Consider the following 22,036-nt stretch of genomic DNA (forward strand, 5'->3'; position numbering starts at 1 on the left):
CTGGATGTGCAGAGCTGGGGTGGCTTGGTCGGATTCCCTGACTAAAAATATTGATACCCTTGACAGGGACAGTATTTTATTGACTATAGAGCATTTAAAGGATGCATTTCTATATATGCGAGATGCACAGAGGGATATTTGCACTCTGGCATCAAGAGTAAATGCGATGTCCATATCTGCCAGAAGATGTTATGGACACGACAGTGGTCAGGTGATGCAGATTCCAAACGGCACAAAGGTGTATTGCCGTATAAAGGAAGAGGAGTTATTTGGGGTCGGTCCATCGGACCTGGTGGCCACGGCAACTGCTGGAAAATCCGCCGTTTTTACCCTAAGTCACATCTCTGCAGAAAAAGACACCGTCTTTTCAGCCTCAGTCCTTTCGTCCCTATAAGATCATATCTGCCCAGGGATAGAGGAAAGGGAAGAAGACTGCAGCAGGCAGCCCATTCCCAGGAACAGAAGCGTTCCACCGCTTCTGACAAGTTCTCAGCATGGCGCTGAGACCGTACAGGACCCCTGGATCCTACAAGTAGTATCCCAGGGGTACAGATTGGAATGTCGAGACGTTTCCCCTTCGCAGGCTCCTGAAGTCTGCTTTACCAAGGTCTCCCTCCGACAAGGAGGCAGTAGGGGAAAAAATTCACAAGCTGTATTCTCAGCAGGTGATAATTAAATTACCCCTCCTACTACAAGAAAAGGGGTATTATTCCACACTATATTGTGGTACTGAAGCCAGAAGGCTAGGTGAGACTTATTTTAAAAATTTTTTTGAACACTTACAAAGGTTCAAATCAAGATGGAGTCACTCAGAGCAGTGATAACGAACCAGGAAGAAGGGGACTATATAGTGTCCCGGGACATCAGGGATGCTTACCTCTATGTCCCAAATTTGCCCTTCTCACTAAGGGTACCTCAGGTTCGTGGTGCAGAACTGTCACTATCAGTTTCAGACGCTGCCGTTTGGATTGTCCACGGCACCCCGGGTCTTTACCAAGGTAATGGCCGAAATGATGATTCTTCTTCGAAGAAAAGGCGTCTTAATTATCCCTTACTTGGACGATCTCCTGATAAGGGCATAGTCCAGGGAACAGTTGGAGGTCGGAGTAGCACTATCTCGGATACTGCTACAACAGCACGGGTGGATTCTAAATATTCCAAAATCGCAGCTGATCCCGACGACACGTCTGCTGTGCCTAGGGATGATTCTGGACACAGTCCAGAAAAAGGTGTTTCTCCCGGAAGAGAAAGCCAGGGAGTTATCCGAGCTAGTCAGGAACCTCCTAAAAACAGTGCATCATTGCACAAGGGTCCTGGTAAAAATGGTGGCTTCCTACGAAGCAATTCCATTCGGCAGATTTTCACGCAAGAACTTTTCAGTGGGATCTGCTGGACAAATGGTCCGGATCGCATCTTCAGATGCATCAGCGGATAACCCTATATCCAAGGACAAGGGTGTCTCTCCTGTGGTGGTTATAGAGTGCTCATCTTCTAGAGGGCCGCAGATTCGGCATTCAGGATTGGATGCTGGTGACCACGGAGCCCAGCCCGAGAGGCTGGGGAGCAGTCACACAAGGAAAAAATTTCCAGGGAGTGTGATCAAGTCTGGAGACTTTTCTCCACATAAATATACTGGAGCTAAGGGTAAATTTATAATGCTCTAAGCTTAGCAAGACCTCTGCTTCAAGGTCAGCCGGTATTGATCCAGTGGGAAAAACATCACGGCAGTCGCCCACGTAAACAGACAGGGCGACACAAGAAGCAAGAGGGGCAAGGACTTTTCGCTGGGCGGAAAATCATGTGATAGCACTGTCAGCAGTGTTTCATCCCGGGAATGGAAACTGGGAAGCAGACTTCCTCAGCAGGCACGACCTCCACCCGGGAGAGTGGAAACTTCATCGGGAAGTTTTTTCCACATGATTGTAAACCGTTGGGAAATACCAAAGGTGGACATGATGGCGTCCCGTCTGAACAAAAAACGGGACAGGTATTGCGCCAGGTCAAGAGACCCTCAGGCAATAGCTGTGGACGTTCTGGTAACACCGTGGGTGTACCAGTCGGTGTATGTGTTCCCTCCTCTGCTTCTCATACCTAAGGTGCTGAGAATTATAAGACGTAGAGGAGTAAGAACTATACTCATGGCTCCGGATTGGCCAAGAAGGACTTGGTACCCGGAACTTCAAGAGATGCTTACAGAGGTCTTATGGCCTCTGCCGCTAAGAAGGGACTTGCTTCAGCAAGTACCATGTCTGTTCCAAGACTTACCGCAGCTGCGTTTGTCGGCATGGCGGTGGAAAGCCGGATCCTAAGGGAAAAAGGCATTCCGGAAGAGGTCATTCCTACCCTGGTCAAAGCCAGAAAGGAGGTGACCGCACAACATTATCACCACATGTGGCGAAAATATGTTGCGTGGTGTGAGGCCAGGAAGGCCCCACAAAGAAATTTCAACTCGGTCGTTTCCTGCATTTCCTGCAAACAGGAGTGTCTATGGGCCTCAAATTGGGGTCCATTAAGGTTCAAATTTCGGCCCTGTCGATTTTCTTCCAGAAAGAATTGGCTTCAGTTCCTGAAGTCCAGAAGTTTGTCAAGGGAGTATTGCATATACAACCCCCTTTTGTGCCTCCAGTGGCACTGTGGGATCTCAACGTAGTTCTGGGATTCCTCAAATCACATTGGTTTAAAACCAGTCAAATCTGTGGATTTGAAGCATCTCACATGAAAAGTGACCATGCTCTTGGCCCTGGCCTGGACCAGGCGAGTGTCAAATTGGTGGTTTTTTCTCAAAAAAAGCCCATATCTGTTTGTCCATTCGGACAGGGCAGAGCTGCGGACTCGTCCCCAGTTCTCTCCCTAAGGTGGTGTCAGTGTTTCACCTGAACCAGTTTATTGTGGTGCCTTGCACCTACTAGGGACTCGGAGGACTCCAAGTTGCTAGATGTTGTCAGGGCCCTGAAAATATGTTCCAGGACGGCTGGAGTCAGGAAAACTGACTTGCTGTTATCCTGTATGCACCCAACAAACTGGGTGCTCTTGCTTCTAAGCAGACTATTGCTAGTTGGATGTGTAATACAATTCAGTTTGCACATTCTGTGGCAGGCCTGCCACAGCCAAAATATGTAAATGCCCATTCCACAAGGAAGATGGGCTCATCTTGGGCGGCTGCCCGAGGGGTCTCGGCTTTACAACTTTGCCGAGCAGCTACTTGGTCAGGGGCAAACACGTTTGCTAAATTCTACAAATTTGATACCCTGGCTAAGGAGGACCTGGAGTTCTCTCATTCGGTGCTGCAGAGTCATCCGCACTCTCCCGCCCGTTTGGGAGCTTTGGTATAATCCCCATGGTCCTTTCAGGAACCCCAGCATCCACTAGGACGATAGAGAAAATAAGAATTTACTTACCGATAATTCTATTTCTCGGAGTCCGTAGTGGATGCTGGGCGCCCATCCCAAGTGCGGATTATCTGCAATACTTGTACATAGTTACAAAAATCGGGTTATTATTGTTGTGAGCCATCTTTTCAGAGGCTCCGCTGTTATCATACTGTTAACTGGGTTTAGATCACAAGTTGTACGGTGTGATTGGTGTGGCTGGTATGAGTCTTACCCGGGATTCAAAATTCCTCCCTTATTGTGTACGCTCGTCCGGGCACAGTACCTAACTGGCTTGGAGGAGGGTCATAGGGGGAGGAGCCAGTGCACACCACCTGATCGGAAAGCTTTACTTTTGTGCCCTGTCTCCTGCGGAGCCGCTATTCCCCATGGTCCTTTCAGGAACCCCAGCATCCACTACGGACTCCGAGAAATAGAATTATCGGTAAGTAAATTCTTATTTTATTGTATACTACTTGTATTGTTGTCTTTATTGTATCTATATTGTATATTTTATTGTATACTACTTGTATAGTTGTCTTTATTGTATCTATATTGTATATTTTATTGTATACTACTTGTATAGTTGTCTTTATTGTATCTATATTGTATATTTTATTGTATACTACTTGTATAGTTGTCTTTATTGTATCTATATTGTATATTTTATTGTATACTACTTGTATAGTTGTCTTTATTGTATCTATATTGTATATTTTATTGTATACTACTTGTATAGTTGTCTTTATTGTATCTATATTGTATATTTTATTGTATACTACTTGTATAGTTGTCTTTATTGCTGTAGGTCTGAGAGAATCTGTATTTCAGGTCAGTGGTCCTTTAAAGTTTTCTAGCACCTAACCATTGACCTGGAAAGGAAGGTAGGCCTAACGTACAGCGTCCTAGTTCATACCCCACAGCTTTCTGAGAACTGCAGAACCACTTTCTCTGCCAGCTGTCTCCTCTCCAGCTCTCCCAGCACTGGTCCCCGCTGCCCTTGTACTGTCTGGCTTCCCTTTATGCTGCCATCAGGGCTTTCTCCATGTGGGCTCCAGTGTAGTCTGACGGCTTTATACCTTGCCCTTCAGGTTGTCATGTAGCGTTTCTGCTCATCCAGGTATTATCGGATTACTGGCTCATCATCATCCCCTCTCCCTTCTCTCCCAGGCCTCCTGGCATGTTGTGAAGATCTGCACACACCCTGTTTACATACATAAGCGCCACACAATGCAGATGACAGATAGTGTAATAATACACTTGACTTTAACAGCCGTCTTCAGTCTGGGATTATTGCAGCAGTTGGCTTTGGCTTTGTCTTTTAAGTCATTTCTAGTAAAGAGCCCGTACGCTGGGTTTGTGTGCTGAACTTTCCTTCAGAACTTGGTGTAACTTGGGAAAAAGTTCTGTGGTGTTTTTGTTGTGTTACACCTACAGTATATCTTACACCTACAGTATATCTTACACCTACAGTATATACTGTCATACACCTACAGTATATCTTACACCTACAGTATATAATGTAAAAAAAACCAGAAAAACAGCGCTAAAATCAAATTCCTAAACACATTTAATATATTGGTATTAAAAAGACAACTTTAAAATTCAATTGAACTAACAAATCACACATGAAAATAAAATGTCCATTGACCATGGGGATAATGAAATTGGCTAGTTTCTGCCACTACTTTGCAACACCTTATGACCAAGTTACTGATATATTTGCCAGATTCACGTATGAGGACTTTAGTATAACGGAGTGTCCATTATTACCAGCCTACAGTATATACTGTACAGTATATACTGTCATACACCTACAGTATATCTTACAACTACAGTATATACTGTCATACACTTACAGTATATCTTACCCCTACAGTATATCTTACACCTACAGTATATACTGTCATATACCTACAGTATATCTTACACCTACAGTATATACGGTCATACACCTACAGTATATCTTACACCTACAGTATATACTGTCATACACCTACAGTATATCTTACACCTACAGTATATACTGTCATACACCAGTATATTTTACACCTACAGTATATACTGTCATACCCCTACAGTATATCTTACCCCTACAGTATATCTTACACCTACAGTATATACTGTCATATACCTACAGTATATCTTACACCTACAGTATATACGGTCATACACCTACAGTATATCTTACACCTACAGTATATACGGTCATACACCTACAGTATATCTTACACCTACAGTATATACTGTCATACACCTACAGTATATCTTACACCTACAGTATATACTGTCATACACCAGTATATTTTACACCTACAGTATATACTGTCATACACCTACAGTATATCTTACCCCTACAGTATATCTTACACCTACAGTATATACTGTCATATACCTACAGTATATCTTACACCTACAGTATATACGGTCATACACCTACAGTATATCTTACACCTACAGTATATACGGTCATACACCTACAGTATATCTTACACCTACAGTATATACTGTCATACACCTACAGTATATCTTACACCTACAGTATATACTGTCATACACCTACAGTATATCTTACACCTACAGTATATACTGTCATATACCTACAGTATATCTTACACCTACAGTATATACGGTCATACACCTACAGTATATCTTACACCTACAGTATATACGGTCATACACCTACAGTATATCTTACACCTACAGTATATACGGTCATACACCTACAGTATATCTTACACCTACAGTATATACTGTCATACACCTACAGTATATCGTACACCTACAGTATATACTGTCATACACCTACAGTATATCTTACACCTACAGTATATACTGTCATATACCTACAGTATATCTTACACCTACAGTATATACTGTCATACACCTACAGTATATCTTACACCTACAGTATATACTGTCATATACCTACAGTATATCTTACACCTACAGTATATACTGTCATACACCTACAGTATATCTTACACCTACAGTATATACGGTCATACACCTACAGTATATACTGTCATACACCTACAGTATATCTTACACCTACAGTATATACTGTCATACACCAGTATATTTTACACCTACAGTATATACTGTCATACCCCTACAGTATATCTTACCCCTACAGTATATCTTACACCTACAGTATATACTGTCATATACCTACAGTATATCTTACACCTACAGTATATACGGTCATACACCTACAGTATATCTTACACCTACAGTATATACTGTCATACACCTACAGTATATCTTACACCTACAGTATATACTGTCATACACCAGTATATTTTACACCTACAGTATATACTGTCATACACCTACAGTATATCTTACACCTACAGTATATACTGTCATATACCTACAGTATATCTTACACCTACAGTATATACTGTCATACACCTACAGTATATCTTACACCTACAGTATATACTGTCATACACCTACAGTATATCTTACACCTACAGTATATACTGTCATATACCTACAGTATATCTTACACCTACAGTATATACTGTCATACACCTACAGTATATCTTACACCTACAGTATATACGGTCATACACCTACAGTATATCGTACACCTACAGTATATACTGTCATACACCTACAGTATATCTTACACCTACAGTATATACTGTCATACACCAGTATATTTTACACCTACAGTATATACTGTCATACACCTACAGTATATTTTACACCTACAGTATATACTGTCATACACCTACAGTATATCTTACACCTACAGTATATACTGTCATACACCTACAGTATATTACACCTACAGTATATACTGTCATATACCTACAGTATATCTTACACCTACAGTATATACTGTCATATACCTACAGTATATCTTACACCTACAGTATATACTGTCATATACCTACAGTATATCTTACACCTACAGTATATACTGTCATACACCTACAGTATATATTACACCTACAGTATATACTGTCATATACCTACAGTATATCTTACACCTACAGTATATACTGTCATACACCTACAGTATATCTTACACCTACAGTATATACGGTCATACACCTACAGTATATCGTACACCTACAGTATATACTGTCATACACCTACAGTATATCTTACACCTACAGTATATACTGTCATACACCAGTATATTTTACACCTACAGTATATACTGTCATACACCTACAGTATATTTTACACCTACAGTATATACTGTCATACACCTACAGTATATCTTACACCTACAGTATATACTGTCATACACCTACAGTATATATTACACCTACAGTATATACTGTCATATACCTACAGTATATCTTACACCTACAGTATATACTGTCATATACCTACAGTATATCTTACACCTACAGTATATACTGTCATATACCTACAGTATATCTTACACCTACAGTATATACTGTCATACACCTACAGTATATATTACACCTACAGTATATACTGTCATATACCTACAGTATATCTTACACCTACAGTATATCTTACACCTACAGTATATACTGTCATACACCTACAGTATATCTTACACCCCCCCACTTGGGAATGATCAGAGGATAGAAAGCATGTTGTCTTCCGATCGGTTCCCGTTGCATATGTCCTGTAGACCACACCGGTCTCCAGTGAGCAACCGTCCGTCACTGTGGAGTGCGGCTGACCTTTCCCTGTCGGTCAGGACAGCCCCCCGCTTCACCATTGTGCAGATAATCTGTGCTTTATGCCTCCTTTTTACTGTAAGCCTTTTTGGGAGTGATTCCATTATTTGTGTGTACTGTAGTTCCCGTCTAAAGAGCCTGAAAGCTATTCAGTTGTTTTTACACTTCTAATTAAATAGCCCTTTTCTCACGCCGTAACGAACTGGACTATCCGCATTAATCAGCTTTTCCCGTGCTAAATGCCAGGCGTGATGCAGTTTCAGCGCACTCATGCCAGCCCTAGAACCCGAAGTGATGTCTTACCACCTCAGGAGAGTATGAGCAGAAATCCGGTGAGTGCAGCCTCAGGCCTGGTCATGCAAAAGAATTGAATAGCTCCCGGGTTCTTTAGACAGGAGCTACAATGCGCACAACAGTTGAATTGCCGCCTTTATGTCTGTTAACCAGTTGTGTTAACCTGCTATGTGACCGGTTGCCTGTGGACTAGTTCCCTGTCGCCACTATAGTACAAGAGTCCACGCTGTTTAGATATTGCAGACCGCTATAGCTATATGTCCCCAATTACTAGTAAAATGTTTATCAAGGATTTGTAGACCGTGTATTTTACAAATGAGCACATACTACTTGTATTCAGCATCTGCGCAGCTCGGTTAATGAGGCACCTGTTAACAAGTTGGACAGATGCACTGTAACTATGGAGGAGATGTTCCAAATCTTCTAAAGTGTGGAGAAGTTGCCCATAGCAACTGCTAGCAGTCATGTTATAGATTCCACTTGGTAAGCTAGAAGCTGGTTGCTTTTTGGCAGCTTCTGCACGTTTCAGAAGATTTATACTTCTCCCCCTTAGTATCTAACACTACAGTCATCCTGCACCAGCGACGCCGCATATCCCAGCAGCGTCCTCCACACGGCGTGCACCGGTCACATGATGGGCTACGCCGGATTATCTTAGTGTGGATCAATAAGAAATCTGAGGTAATACTTTGTACTTTTTATTTTAATATATTTTGCTTTCATCGCTCTATCATGCAGTTGTGCCAGACAGTGTCACATGACCCTAGGTCATGTGATCGTCACCACTGATCTGCCAGAGCAGTCCTGGGGTTTGCAGTATGACTGTATAACTTAATCAGTTGCCAAATAAGCTTATGGCCTTGGGGGGGGGGGGGGGGTTGTGGGATTGTAACTTAACCTGACTCTACCGAGGAAATGATTCGCAATTAATAAGAGGAAACGCTTTCATCGTTTTCGCTTTGCACTTATTTTTGGGCGTGTGTGTGGTTTTGACTCTATTATTTTCTTTGTAACAAGTCTGTTTAGGATGGGCACGTGCTTGGGAATCAGTGACTGTTTAACCCACGCACTGCAAGGCCTGTACAGTAAAGCCTCCTGTAGGTCACTATACAGACCAGCCCCTCTGCTGCAGTAGTAGTCACTGCTAGAACGCCACTTACACAGCAGCCCCTTACTCCCAGACGTTGTCCTGTTTTTCTCCCCGATCAGCGCAGTATGCTAAGCACCATAAATACAGTGTGTCATCCCCTGAGCATCTGCAATCTGCCCACATATAAACTTGCTGCAACATGAACCCGACATGGCGGATGCATTTGTATAAATAAGAACAATGTTTGGGCACAGTAAGGAGGAGGCAGGAAGTGGGTTCTCCATTCTAGTTTTCCCTGGCGTGCTGCGGAGTTTGTGGCCGCACAACGATCCTCTCCTGCTTTCTGTGAGGATGGAAACATTAGTGCACAATTAATTTTATAGTATGGGACAAAGGCAATTAAATGCTGCAGTGCCCAAATATGCTCAGACTGATTTCTCTGCTGCGCTTCCTATGCTGGGTACCCGCTCTATAAGGTGCCGCGTCTCTCTCTGCTGCGCTTCCTATGCTAGGTACCCGCTCTATAAGGTGCTGCATCTCTCTGCTGTGCTTCTAATGCTGGGTACCAGCTCTATAAGGTGCTGCGTCTCTCTCTGCTGTGCTCCTAATGCTAGGTACCTGCTCTATAAGGTGCTGCGTCTCTCTCTGCTGTGCTTCTAATGCTAGGTACCCGCTCTATAAGGTGCTGTGCGTCTAATGCTAGGTACCTGCTCTATAAGGTGCTGCGCCTCTCTGCTGTGCTTCTAATGCTAGGTAACCGCTCTATAAGGTGCTGTGCGTCTAATGCTAGGTACCTGCTCTATAAGGTGCTGCGTCTCCCTCTGCTGTGCTTCTAATGCTAGGAACCAGCTATATAAGGTGCTGCATCTCTCTGCTGTGCTTCTAATGCTGGGTACCAGCTCTATAAGGTGCTGCGTCTCTCTCTGCTGCGCTTCTTATGCTAGGTACCCGCTCTATAAGGTGCTGCGTCTCTCTCTGCTGCGCTTCCTATGCTAGGTACCCGCTCTATAAGGTGCTGCATCTCTCTGCTGTGCTTCTAATGCTAGGTACCAGCTCTATAAGGTGCTGTGTGTCTGTCTCTCCTGTGCTTCTATTGCTAGGTACCCGCTCTATAAGGTGCTGCGTCTCTCTGCTGCGCTTCCTATGCTAGGTACCCGCTCTATAAGGTGCTGCATCTCTCTGCTGTGCTTCTATTGCTAGGTACCCGCTCTATAAGGTGCTGTGCGTCTAATGCTAGGTACCTGCTCTATAAGGTGCTGCGTCTCCCTCTGCTGTGCTTCTAATGCTAGGAACCAGCTCTATAAGGTGCTGTCTCTCTCTGCTGTGCTTCTAATGCTAGGTACCTGCTCTATAAGGTGCTTCGTCTCTCTGCTGTGCTTCTAATGCTAGGTACCTGCTCTATAAGGTGCTGCATCTCTCTCTGCTTCTAATGCTGGGTATCAGCTCTATAAGGTGCTGCGTCTCTCTCTGCTGTGCTTCTAATGCTAGGTACCAGCTCTATAAGGTGCTGCGTATCTCTGCTGTGCTTCTAATGCTAGTTACCCGCTCTATAAGGTGCTGTGTCTCTCGGCTGTGCATCTAATGCTAGGTACCTTCTCTAAGGTGCTGCGTCTCTCTGCTGTGCTTCTAATGCTGGGTACCCGCTCTATAAGGTGCTGCGTCTCTCTCTGCTGCGCTTCTTATGCTAGGTACCCGCTCTAGATAAGGTGCTGCGTCTCTCTCTGCTGCGCTTCCTATGCTAGGTACCCGCTCTATAAGGTGCTGCATCTCTCTGCTGTGCTTCTAATGCTAGGTACCAGCTCTATAAGGTGCTGTGTGTCTGTCTCTCCTGTGCTTCTATTGCTAGGTACCCGCTCTATAAGGTGCTGCGTCTCTCTCTGCTGCGCTTCCTATGCTAGGTACCCGCTCTATAAGGTGCTGCGTCTTTCTGCTGAGCTTCCTATGCTAGGTACCCGCTCTATAAGGTGCTGTGCTTCTGATGCTAGCTACCCGCTCTATAAGGTGCTGCGTCTCTCTGCTGCGCTTCCTATGCTATGTACCCACTCTTTAAGGTGCTGTGCTTCTAATGCTAGGTACCAGCTCTATAAGGTACTGCGTCTTTCTGCTGAGCTTCCTATGCTAGGTACCCGCTCTATAAGGTGCTGTGCGTCTAATGCTAGGTACCTGCTCTATAAGGTGCTGCGTCTCTCTCTGCTGTGCTTCTAATGCTAGGTACCTGCTCTATAAGGTGCTGCGTCTCTCTCTGCTGTGCTTCTAATGCTAGGTACCCGATCTATAAGGTGCTGCGTCTCTCTGCTGTGCTTCTAATTCTAGGTACCAGCTCTATAAGGTGCTGCGTCTGTCTCTGCTATGCTTCTAATGCTAGGTACCAGCTCTATAAGGTGCTGTCTCTCTCTGCTGTGCTTCTAATGCTAGGTACCAGCTCTATAAGGTGCTGCGTCTCTGCTGTGCTTCTAATGCTAGGTACCAGCTCTATAAGGTGCTGCGTCTCTCTGCTGTGCTTCTAATGCTAGGAACCAGCTCTATAAGGTGCTGCGTCTCTCTGCGGTGCTTCTAATGCTAGTTACCAGCTTTATGAGGTGCTGCGTCTCTCTCTGCTGTGCTTCTAATGCTAGGTACCAGCTCTATAAGGTGCTGCGTCTCTCTACTGTGCTTCTAATGCTAGGTACCAGCTCTATAAGGTGCTGCGTCTCTCTCTGCTGTGCTTGTAATGCTAGGTACCAGCTCTATAAGGTGCTGCATCTCTCTCTCTGCTGTGCTTCTAATGCTAGGTACCCGCTCTATAAGGTGCTGCGTCTCTGCTGTGTGTCTAATGCTAGGTACCAGCTCTATAAGGTGCTGCGTCTCTCTGCTGTGTGTCTAATGCTAGGTACCCGCTCTATAAGGTGCTGTCTCTCTCGGCTGTGCGTCTAATGATAGGTATCCGCTCTATAAGGTGCTGTGTTTCTCTGCTGTGTGTTTAATGCTAGTTACCAGCTTTATAAGGTGCTGCATCTCTGCTGTGCTTCTAATGCTAGGTACCAGCTCTATAAGGTGCTGCGTCTCTCTGCTGTGCTTCTAATGCTAGGAACCAGATCTATAAGGTGCTGCGTCTCTCTGCTGTGTGTCTAATGCTAGGTACCAGCTCTATAAGGTGCTGCGTCTCTCTCTGCTGTGTCTAATGCTAGGAACCAGATCTATAAGGTGCTGCGTCTCTCTCTGCTGTGCTTCTAATGCTAGGTACCCGCTCTATAAGGTGCTGCGTCTCTCTGCTGTGTGTCTAATGCTAGGTACCAGCTCTATAAGGTGCTGCGTCTCTCTCTGCTGTGTGTCTAATGCTAGGAACCAGATCTATAAGGTGCTGCGTCTCTCTCTCTGCTGTGTGTCTAATGCTAGGTACCAGCTCTATAAGGTGCTGCGTCTCTCTGCTGTGTGTCTAATGCTAGGTACCAGCTCTATAAGGTGCTGCGTCTCTCTCTCTGCTGTGTGTCTAATGCTAGGTACCAGCTCTATAAGGTGCTGCGTCTCTCTCTCTGCTGTGTGTCTAATGCTAGATACCAGCTCTATAAGGTGCTGCGTCTCTCTGCTGTGTTTCTAATGCTAGATACCAGCTCTATAAGGTGCTGCGTCTCTCTCTCTGCTGTGCTTCTAATGCTAGGAACCAGATCTATAAGGTGCTGCGTCTCTCTGCTGTGTTTCTAATGCTAGATACCAGCTCTATAAGGTGCTGCGTCTCTCTCTCTGCTGTGTGTCTAATGCTAGGTACCAGCTCTATAAGGTCCTGCGTCTCTCTCGGCTGTGCTTCTAATGTTAGGTACCCGCTCTATAAGGTGCTGCGTCTCTCTGCTGTGTCTAATGCTAGGAACCAGATCTATAAGGTGCTGCGTCTCTCTCTGCTGTGCTTCTAATGCTAGGTACCCGCTCTATAAGGTGCTGCGTCTCTCTGCTGTGTGTCTAATGCTAGGTACCAGCTCTATAAGGTGCTGCGTCTCTCTCTCTGCTGTGTGTCTAATGCTAGTTACCAGCTTTATAAGGTGCTGCGTCTCTCTGCTGTGCTTCTAATGCTAGGTACCAGCTCTATAAGGTGCTGCGTCTCTCTCTGCTGTGCTTCTAATGCTAGGTACCCGCTCTATAAGGTGCTGCGTCTCTCTGCTGTGTGTCTAATGCTAGGTACCAGATCTATAAGGTGCTGCGTCTCTCTCTCTGCTGTGTGTCTAATGCTAGGTACCCGCTCTATAAGGTGCTGCGTCTCTCTGCTGTGTGTCTAATGCTAGGTACCAGCTCTATAAGGTGCTGCGTCTCTCTCTCTGCTGTGTGTCTAATGCTAGTTACCAGCTTTATAAGGTGCTGCGTCTCTCTGCTGTGCTTCTAATGCTAGGTACCAGCTCTATAAGGTGCTGCGTCTCTCTCGGCTGTGCTTCTAATGTTAGGTACCAGCTCTATAAGGTGCTGCGTCTCTCTCTGGCCCTAACGCAACAAGCCTTGCCTGCTGCCCCCAGACATCTGATCGGTGCATACCATATAGGATCTAACAGCACAAGGAAACCTCCTTGGGGAGGGTAGTTGTAATACTGCAGCAGGATATGGAGAGGCGCTCTCCGAGCAGCACACAGGAGTTTTCTCTAGAGCTCTTGGTGACCTTACTGAATAAAGGTGGGATGACCCCCTGAAATGTAATGACACGTGGAACACAATAATTATATCTGTAATACTTTCTGCAGGTATTGCTCTGTGACAGATCTGCCCTTGTGCTGCGGAAGACTGGCCTGGAACTGGAGGGAGGAGCAGATCAGGCGCCGTTTGGCTGTGTGGTACCTGAAATACTGGTTCTTTGCTATTGGGCATCTCACACCTGTTACCAAACTGCATATTGGTGCATCTGTCTGCTGAGAACCGCATCTTGTGTCTTTATGGTTTTTTACTCTGCATTTGTACAAATCTCTCCGATAGACCCCACAGCGCCCAGGTTGCTGCAGACCATTGCATGACTCCTGCAGAGGTTTCTGTGAGGCCCAGGCCTTGGATTTGATAAAGCCGCACTTTGCCTCCTGCTGTGTGCCAGCCTGTTACGTTTCTGTTCCCTTTGCCTCTGTAAACAGGTGTGAACCTTCTGCTAGTTACTTGGCCGCAGTCAGTATACAAAAGACTCTGAACTTCTATTCCGTATATAAACAGAGATTGGAAGTTTCCTGCCTTGTGCTATAGTTGCAGAGTAAGAGATTATTAACAGGCGGATGATTGCAGGGTCTGGACAGAGCACCCGTGGACGACTGCCGTGTGGGTGGGGGTGCTCACTGTGGACCTGCTATTGCCGCTACATAGACTTCCCGGGTGTGCATCGGAGTGTGCAAGGACGCTGAAATACCGGTTAGTGGTCCAGTTGCACCATTAAAACAAGTGTTATCCCCGTCTGAGTAAACATTTAACATCTTGCAGAGTTGGCTCCGGGGACGAAACTTCTCAGGGGGGAATAATTGTGGATTTGTGTTTGATCCTAAATCCTTGTTCTGCCTGTTAGGAGTCGCTGGATGAATCCTCCACCCCTCCTCTCTGCTGCAATAGCCAGCTGGTTCTTGTAGTTCTGTTCTATTCCACCAGTGTTTATATTGGCTGGCGGTGATGTTGGCAACAAATCCACTTCCGTTCCCTTGATGCATTTCTAGGGATTGATACTAGTTGTGGGGAATTCTGTCACTTTCAATTGTTTTATGCTATTACTTCCTGTCCATGCATCTGATTACAGGAGCGTTGTACACAGGAGCGTGTTTGTTTCCTGACTGTTGGGTACATGGGGTGACCTGAGCCACTATGAAGCCGTGCAATTCCCCAGGAACTAGTGGTCTCACTTATACAAGAGACGCCGGCATCTAATGTTCAGTGCTGAGTAACTAACATGGTTTTATTTTATTACATGTAAGACTATAATGCATACTTGCCTACCTGACCCTCTCCATGCGGGAGAAAATGCTCTGTTCCTGGACTTTCCCGGTAATGTATGATTGCCATCACCTGTGGTGAAACACCTTTCTTATCAATTACCTAGCTCACCACAGGTGATGGCAATCATACATTACCAGGAAAGTCCAGGAACAGAGCATTTTCTCCCTCATGGAGAGGGTCAGGTAGGCAAGTATGCTATAATGTGCAAGTAGTACTGACCAGATGTGTGTGTGTGTGTGTGTGTGTGTGTGTGTGTGTGTGTGTGTGTATATTTCCTATATAATAGCCTTGTGACTCTGTGCCTGCATTTCTAACACTGGGCAGAGTCACAGGCACAGATCTGGGTGGCTGGATGCAGGCCAGGGACAGTCCCCTCCCTCGGTCTGCCCATCTCCGCCCATTCCCCTCTCTCCCCCCTCCCCGTACACTCCCTGCACCCTGGTGACACTGCAGCCGCTGACTGCTCAGCTGCCGCACAGTCCGGAGGAGAATGCCGTGGACGACCACTGACTGCCGCCCCTCTCCCACCCGCGGCACCCACAGCCTTCACAACATCCACCACCCACCCGCGGCACACTCCCCGCACCCTCCCACCCGCAGCACCCACACCTGCAGCACCCCCCACCCGCGGCACTCACTCCCCCACCCATGGCACCCACATCTGCACCCCCCCCTGCAACCCCACCTCCCCAAACACCCCCCCACTACATCGCCCCTCCCCCATGCACACCACCTCCAGACCCCCTCCTTCATACACAGCCCCCAGCACCCACCCCTCCCCCACCAACAGCATCTACACTCCCCTTCCGCACCCGCACCTCCCCCACCCGCAGCACCTCTAGACCCCCTCCCCCATCCGCGCCCCCTCCACACCTACCCCTCCCCCACCCACAGCACCTCTGCACCCTCTCCGCCATCCTTGCCACTGCACCCACCCCTCCACCACCCGCAACACCTCTGGACCCCTTCCCGCACCCACACCACCACCACACGTAGCACCTCGGACACCATCCGCAGCCGCTACAAGTGATTCCTGAATCGGGGTGATCAGCGGCACGGATAGGCACCTCCACCTCACTGAACCCAGCCCCTTTCCAAACCCCCCACACACACACTGAACTTCTGTGAGTATAGTTGCTACCAGTGGACATTGGATTAATAAAAAAAAGTAATACTGTGGCCATTATGTGTCTAAGCGACACTGCTACATGTGGCCATTGTGTATAGGTGGCACAGCTCCCTGTGGCCACTGTGCGTATACGTGGCTCTGGTACCTGTGGCCATTGTGTGTATAAGCGCCATGCTACCTGTGGCCATTGTGTGTATAGCGCCACTGCTACCTGTGGCCATTGTGTGTATAAGTGGTGCTGCTACCTGTGGCCATTGTGTGTATAAGTGGTGCTGCTACCTGTGGCCATTGTGTGTATACGCGGCTCTGGTACCAGTGGCCATTGTGTGTATAAGCGGTGCTGCTAAAAGTGGGCATTGTGTGTATAAGTGGTGCTGCTACCTGTGGCCATTGTGTGTATAAGGCGGCTCAGCTACCTGTGGCCACTGTGTGTATAAGTGCCTCTGTTACCTATGGGAATTGTATGTAGAAGTGCCACTGCTACCGGGGTCCATTGTGTGTGTGTGTGTGTATAAGCAACACTGCTACCTATGGTCATTGTGTGTATAAACTGCTTTGCTACCTGTGGGCACGTTGTGTATCAACGTCTCTGCTACCTGTGGGCACTGTATCAACGTCTCTGCTACCTGTGGGCACTGTGTGTATCAGTGGCTCTGCTACCTGTAGGCACTGTGTGTATAAGCGGCTCTGCTATCTGTGGGTATTGTGTGTGTGTGTGTGTGTGTGTGTGTGTGTGTGTGTGTGTGTGTGTGTGTGTATAAGCTGCCCTGCTACCTCTGGCCACTGTGTGGATACGTGGCTCCGTTACCTGTGTCCATTGTGTGTATATGCGGCTCTGATACCTGTGGCCACTGTGTGTATAAGCTGCACTGCATACACTAGCAGTATATACTACACTATGTTATTCATTGTGCCCTGCGGCTACTCTTTACACCCTCACAAAGGGCTACGCCCCCTTGACAATCGCACGCCCTTCCCCCTTGCAATATTTACCCAATAGCATAAACTTTTTGCAGGTAATACTCCATATAATAACAATTATAGCACAGCTGAAGCCCGTGCAGGGGATAACGGGTCGTAGCCTCTTGCAGCGGTATTTTCTGTCTAACACTTTGCCTCTCTTTATCCTCTCCCTACCACCCTGCCTCTCCCTATCCTTTACCGATCGCACAGCGTTTCTGTACATTCCCTTCTCCCCCCCCCCCTACGCCTCTCTATCTTTTCTCAACCGGACACCATTTCTGTATGCCCTCTATACTGCCCTGTGTTTCTGACTCTGGTATCTACCGGCCTGCGTATGTCCAAAGGTGTGCAGGGGTTAACGGGGCGTAGCCCCTAACGAGGGTGTGAAGAGCGCCCGTTGCCTATGATGTTGTTCAGGCTCAATAAATACAAGAAAGTGATCTAAGCTGCCGAACCAACTGGTTGGTTTCAGTGGTTTTCAGGTGTCTCAATTGTTTTAGCACGTGTGTGTGTGTGTATATGTATATACATGCATGCTAGGGATAGACATACAGTGCGTCCGGAAAGTACTCACAGTGCTTAACTTTTTCCACATTTTGTTATGTTACAGCCTTATTCCAAAAATATAATATCCTTCTGGGGAGAAGGGCCCTAGTCGGGGAGGTGACCAAGAACCTGTGGTCACTCTGTCAGAGCTACAGCATTCCTCTGTGGAGAGAGGAGAACCTTCCAGAAGGACAACCATCTCTGCAGCGTTCCACCAATCAGGCCTGTATGGTAGAGCAGCCAGACAGAAGCCACTCCTTAGTAAAAAGCACATGGCAGCCCGCCTGGAGTTTGCTAAAATGCACCTGAAGTACTCTCCGACCATGAGAAACAAAATTCTCTGGTCTGATGAGACAAAGATTGAACTCTTTGGCGTGAATGCCAAGCATCATGTTTGGAGGACACCAGGCCAATACCATCCACAGTGAAGCATGGTGGTGGCAGCATCATGCTGTGGGGATGTTTTTTAGCGGCAGGAACTGGGAGACTAGTCAGGATAGAGGGAAAGATGAATGTAGCAATGTACAGAGACATCCTGGATGAAAACCTGCTCCAGAGCGCTCTCGACCACAGACTGGGGCGACGGTTCATCTTTCAGCAGGACAACGACCCTAAGCACACAGCCAAGATATCAAAGGAGTGGCTTCAGGACAACTCTGTGAATGTCCTTGAGTGGCCCAGCCAGAGCCCAGACTTGAATCCAATTGAACATCTCTGGAGAGATCTGAAAATGGCTGTGCACCGACGCTTCCCATCCAACCTGATGGAGCTTTGAGAGGTGCTGCAAAGAGGAATGGGCGAAACTGGCCAAAGATAGGTGTGCCAAGCTTGTGGTATCATATTCAAAATGACTTGAGGCTGTAATAGCTGCCAAAGGTGCATCAACAAAGTATTGCGCAAAGGCTGTGAATACTTATGTACATGTGATAGCTTAGTTTTTTATTTTTAATAAATTTGCAAAAATCTCAAACTTTTTTCACATTGTCATTATGGGGTATTGTGTGTAGAATTTTGAGGGAAAAAATTAATTTATTCTATTTTTGGAATAAGGCTGTAACATAACAAAATGTGGAAAAAGTGAAGCGCTGTGAATACTTTCCGGATGCACTGTATAATATCCTTACAAAGAACTAAGTATCAAATAGGGTTGTCTTCTGTAAAGTTCTATGTAACAACTGAACCTCTTGACCATGTCTTCATGCATTTATGTACTGAGTTGCTGCCACATGATTGGTTGTTCAGATATTTGCACCAACAAGCTGGGGTGCATTAATACTCTGGCTACTGAGTGTATATGTATGTAATATTCATGGGCCTGTTGGGTTACTGTATAAACAAACTGTAAATTATAAGGGGTCAATGAGGGTTTGTGCCCATACAGGGAGCAGGTGCAAAATTAATATGTCCAAGTGTTAAATCTCTCTCCGTCCTCCTTTTAGGTTGGAAGCTCCTATTCCTGAGAATTTGGAAGTAGCATCTGGTGAATGCTGCAATGCCTGTTACAATCAACGGCATCAGTTCTGAGGTTTTTACTGTATCTGGAAATCAGGCGTAGGGTCGTTGGAGGGGGGCAGTGTCCTGTAACTTCGATCAGCCTTCTGTATTGAACTTTCTTTGCAAATGGTTAAAACCGTTTCCATAACTATTAAAAGACAGGCTCATAGGGCACGGTCATTATTAAGACTGATTAAGTGTCTTGGAAATGTGGTCTGTGTATTTTCTATGACTGAGCAATTTCCTGTCTTAGGGCTTCCTGTGATATCGCCGCTGAGGGCTGAAATAGTTCTCTATCAGCCGGGTGCTGGAAATGTAAACAGCAGCCGGGGTGTTTGTGCGCGTCACCTGACTCGCAGGTGTGATCCATTCACAGCTGCTGCACTCCCACCTGACTTACACAACCGCTTTCACTTTATAATCCATGAATACCTGTCTGCTGTCGCTGCTTGAGGTGATCTCTTCCAAGTTGGGCTGTAGGTCTGATATTGCATTGCCGACATAGTGCCGCCCTCCGCAGGTGAAAATGGGTCTGTGGTATAAATCCTACAGCTTCGGGGACTAGATGAACAGTATTGGGTTGAATGGAATATGGGTAGGATTTGCTGATTGCACAAATAAGGGTAGCGGAGCTTTTGTGTGGTGTCTGCACATGTTACTTAGGCAGTATGGAAGTTAAGCTATGTGTGCGTGGCTTGCTGTACGCCTCAGTCCCCCCCTGGCGTTTGTAGGGTGCTGGTTCCCCAGAAACCTTATCTTTCTTTTACAGCTCTTACCCACAGTTACACTAATCTGATGTCTGCACCGTGCAAAATACATAGCTAAATAATTCCCAGATAAGAACAGATCTGTGGCCGAATTCTTTTCCCTGGCAGAGCCTAGGGAGTTACTTCATCTAATGACTGGATTGTAGAGGGATTTGTCTTTCCGGCGCCACGTTTGAGTGTGCGGAGCTTCCACCATGTTGCCAGCAGTCTCTAGCTATGGGACTTACCACGTGCTTTTAGCTCCCAATGTACTGCTTGGAGCCATTCAGGTATTTCCTGCGGCCGACGTGCAGTGAGCCATAGTTCCATATTTAAGGGGCCGGAGCTATGCGCTAGTTGATGCGGATTTCTGGTTTCACCTCCAGGATATGAGCAGAAATCGGCATTAAGTGCACAAGTCGCAGTAATTGCATAGTCGGGAACTGAACCTGGGAGCTAAAACACAGCGGTAAGTCCTACGGCTAATTGAATTCCTCCCGTAGATCGCCTCTCCTCCAGCTGATCCCCGTTTATATATCATTCTGATAGTTATCAGCTGACTGTTACTTGGTGCATGACATCTGGAGAAGGAATCCGCATGAATTGCTGTGTGGGAGAAGCGCAGCCTCTTGGAAATGTCCTTGTAACCTCTCCGCTCTTATAATTTCCAGAGATACGAAGCTGTCGGTGACTGTCGCTTGTCTGCAGTGATTTCTATTTATACATCTGTGCAGAACAATTTGCTCCGACTTCTTCTCTTGCGTGTCCTTTCCATGTTCTGCGCTGAATGCTTCCATAAGTGATGGCTCTGTAGATTTCTGGAGTAAACCACCACTTTTCAATGATACAATAATCTGGTTCCACTTATCTTGTTGTGTAACCTGTATTCCTAGTTGGGCCCTCCGCCGTCTGCTCACCTTATGTGTCCTCATAACCGGTTTATATGGTGCAGCGACAGACTTTGCACATCCGCCGCTCCAAGCTAGAACGACACATTGCAAGCGTACGCTGACCACTAGGCCTGGCCGTTCCTATGCCTCTGTGTGACTAAGGGGAGCAAGGGGGGCACTCGCACACATGCTTACACACTCACAGAAACGCATACACGCTTGCATACACTCACACACCTCACATACTCAATCTATGTAGACAAGGGTTCCGATACCAGCGGCTGCTGCCGGTCCACCTTCTGCCATGTTTCGTTATGCTTAATCTGCAACTTTATACGTGTTGTACCAATTCCGTTGCGACAAAAGTAACAACCTAGCGTATCTGGTACATTGCGAGCGGCTTCAGTGTGACTTAATATATAGGGAACAGTATGTTTTTACTACCCATGGCGGAGCATCTAAGTCGCACTTGCGCCGTATAGACACATCTGTATGTATGCAGGGTGAAATAATCTTTTCTGTCCATGCTGTCCTATGGCTGCAGGGTTTCCTCTTTTCCGACATCTCCTAATGCACAGATCTTTGAATCCTCAATAGTTCCGAGTGCATGAGGCCGTGCCCTCGTTGTGTCACATCTAGAAAAACGAGTATTTTGGGTAGTGCCTTGCACGTCGGCCCTCGCAGCCAGTAGGGTATGTTTTGGTCTCGGCTCCGTGCTCTTTGGTGTAATCACTACTTTTGCATTCTTTGAACTTTCTGTTTAAAATTCCTGGTCTCCGTTCCGCCCCCTTAGTAAATGGACTTACGTGGTGAGAGAGCCGGTGCAGCCGTTCGGGTGGCTGTGCTTGCTAGAGGAATTCTTGACGTCCGGATGATAATTATTTTACACTTGAGTGTGTGGAATGTTCAGCATTATCTCTTCTG

At 46.3% G+C, this 22,036-nt stretch overlaps 1 protein-coding gene across 3 annotated transcripts in view; it reads left to right on the top strand.

Moving 5' to 3' along the window:
• The window catches only part of GNG12 (G protein subunit gamma 12), a 293,645-nt gene that overhangs the window by 108,322 nt on the left and 163,287 nt on the right, over positions 1-22,036 (top strand). Inside the window, exon 1 of one of the 3 annotated variants that reach the window (XM_063939126.1) lies at positions 14,687-14,771. The exons of the other annotated variants lie outside the window; for them this stretch is intronic. The gene's annotated coding sequence lies outside the window, so the exon portion shown is untranslated. Of the gene's footprint in view, positions 1-14,686; positions 14,772-22,036 lie in introns of those variants that run through there. 3 annotated transcript variants of the gene reach the window in all.

The sequence above is a fragment of the Pseudophryne corroboree genome, chromosome 9 (genome assembly GCF_028390025.1).
Source record: "Pseudophryne corroboree isolate aPseCor3 chromosome 9, aPseCor3.hap2, whole genome shotgun sequence".
In the NCBI taxonomy this organism is placed as follows: domain Eukaryota; kingdom Metazoa; phylum Chordata; class Amphibia; order Anura; family Myobatrachidae; genus Pseudophryne; species Pseudophryne corroboree.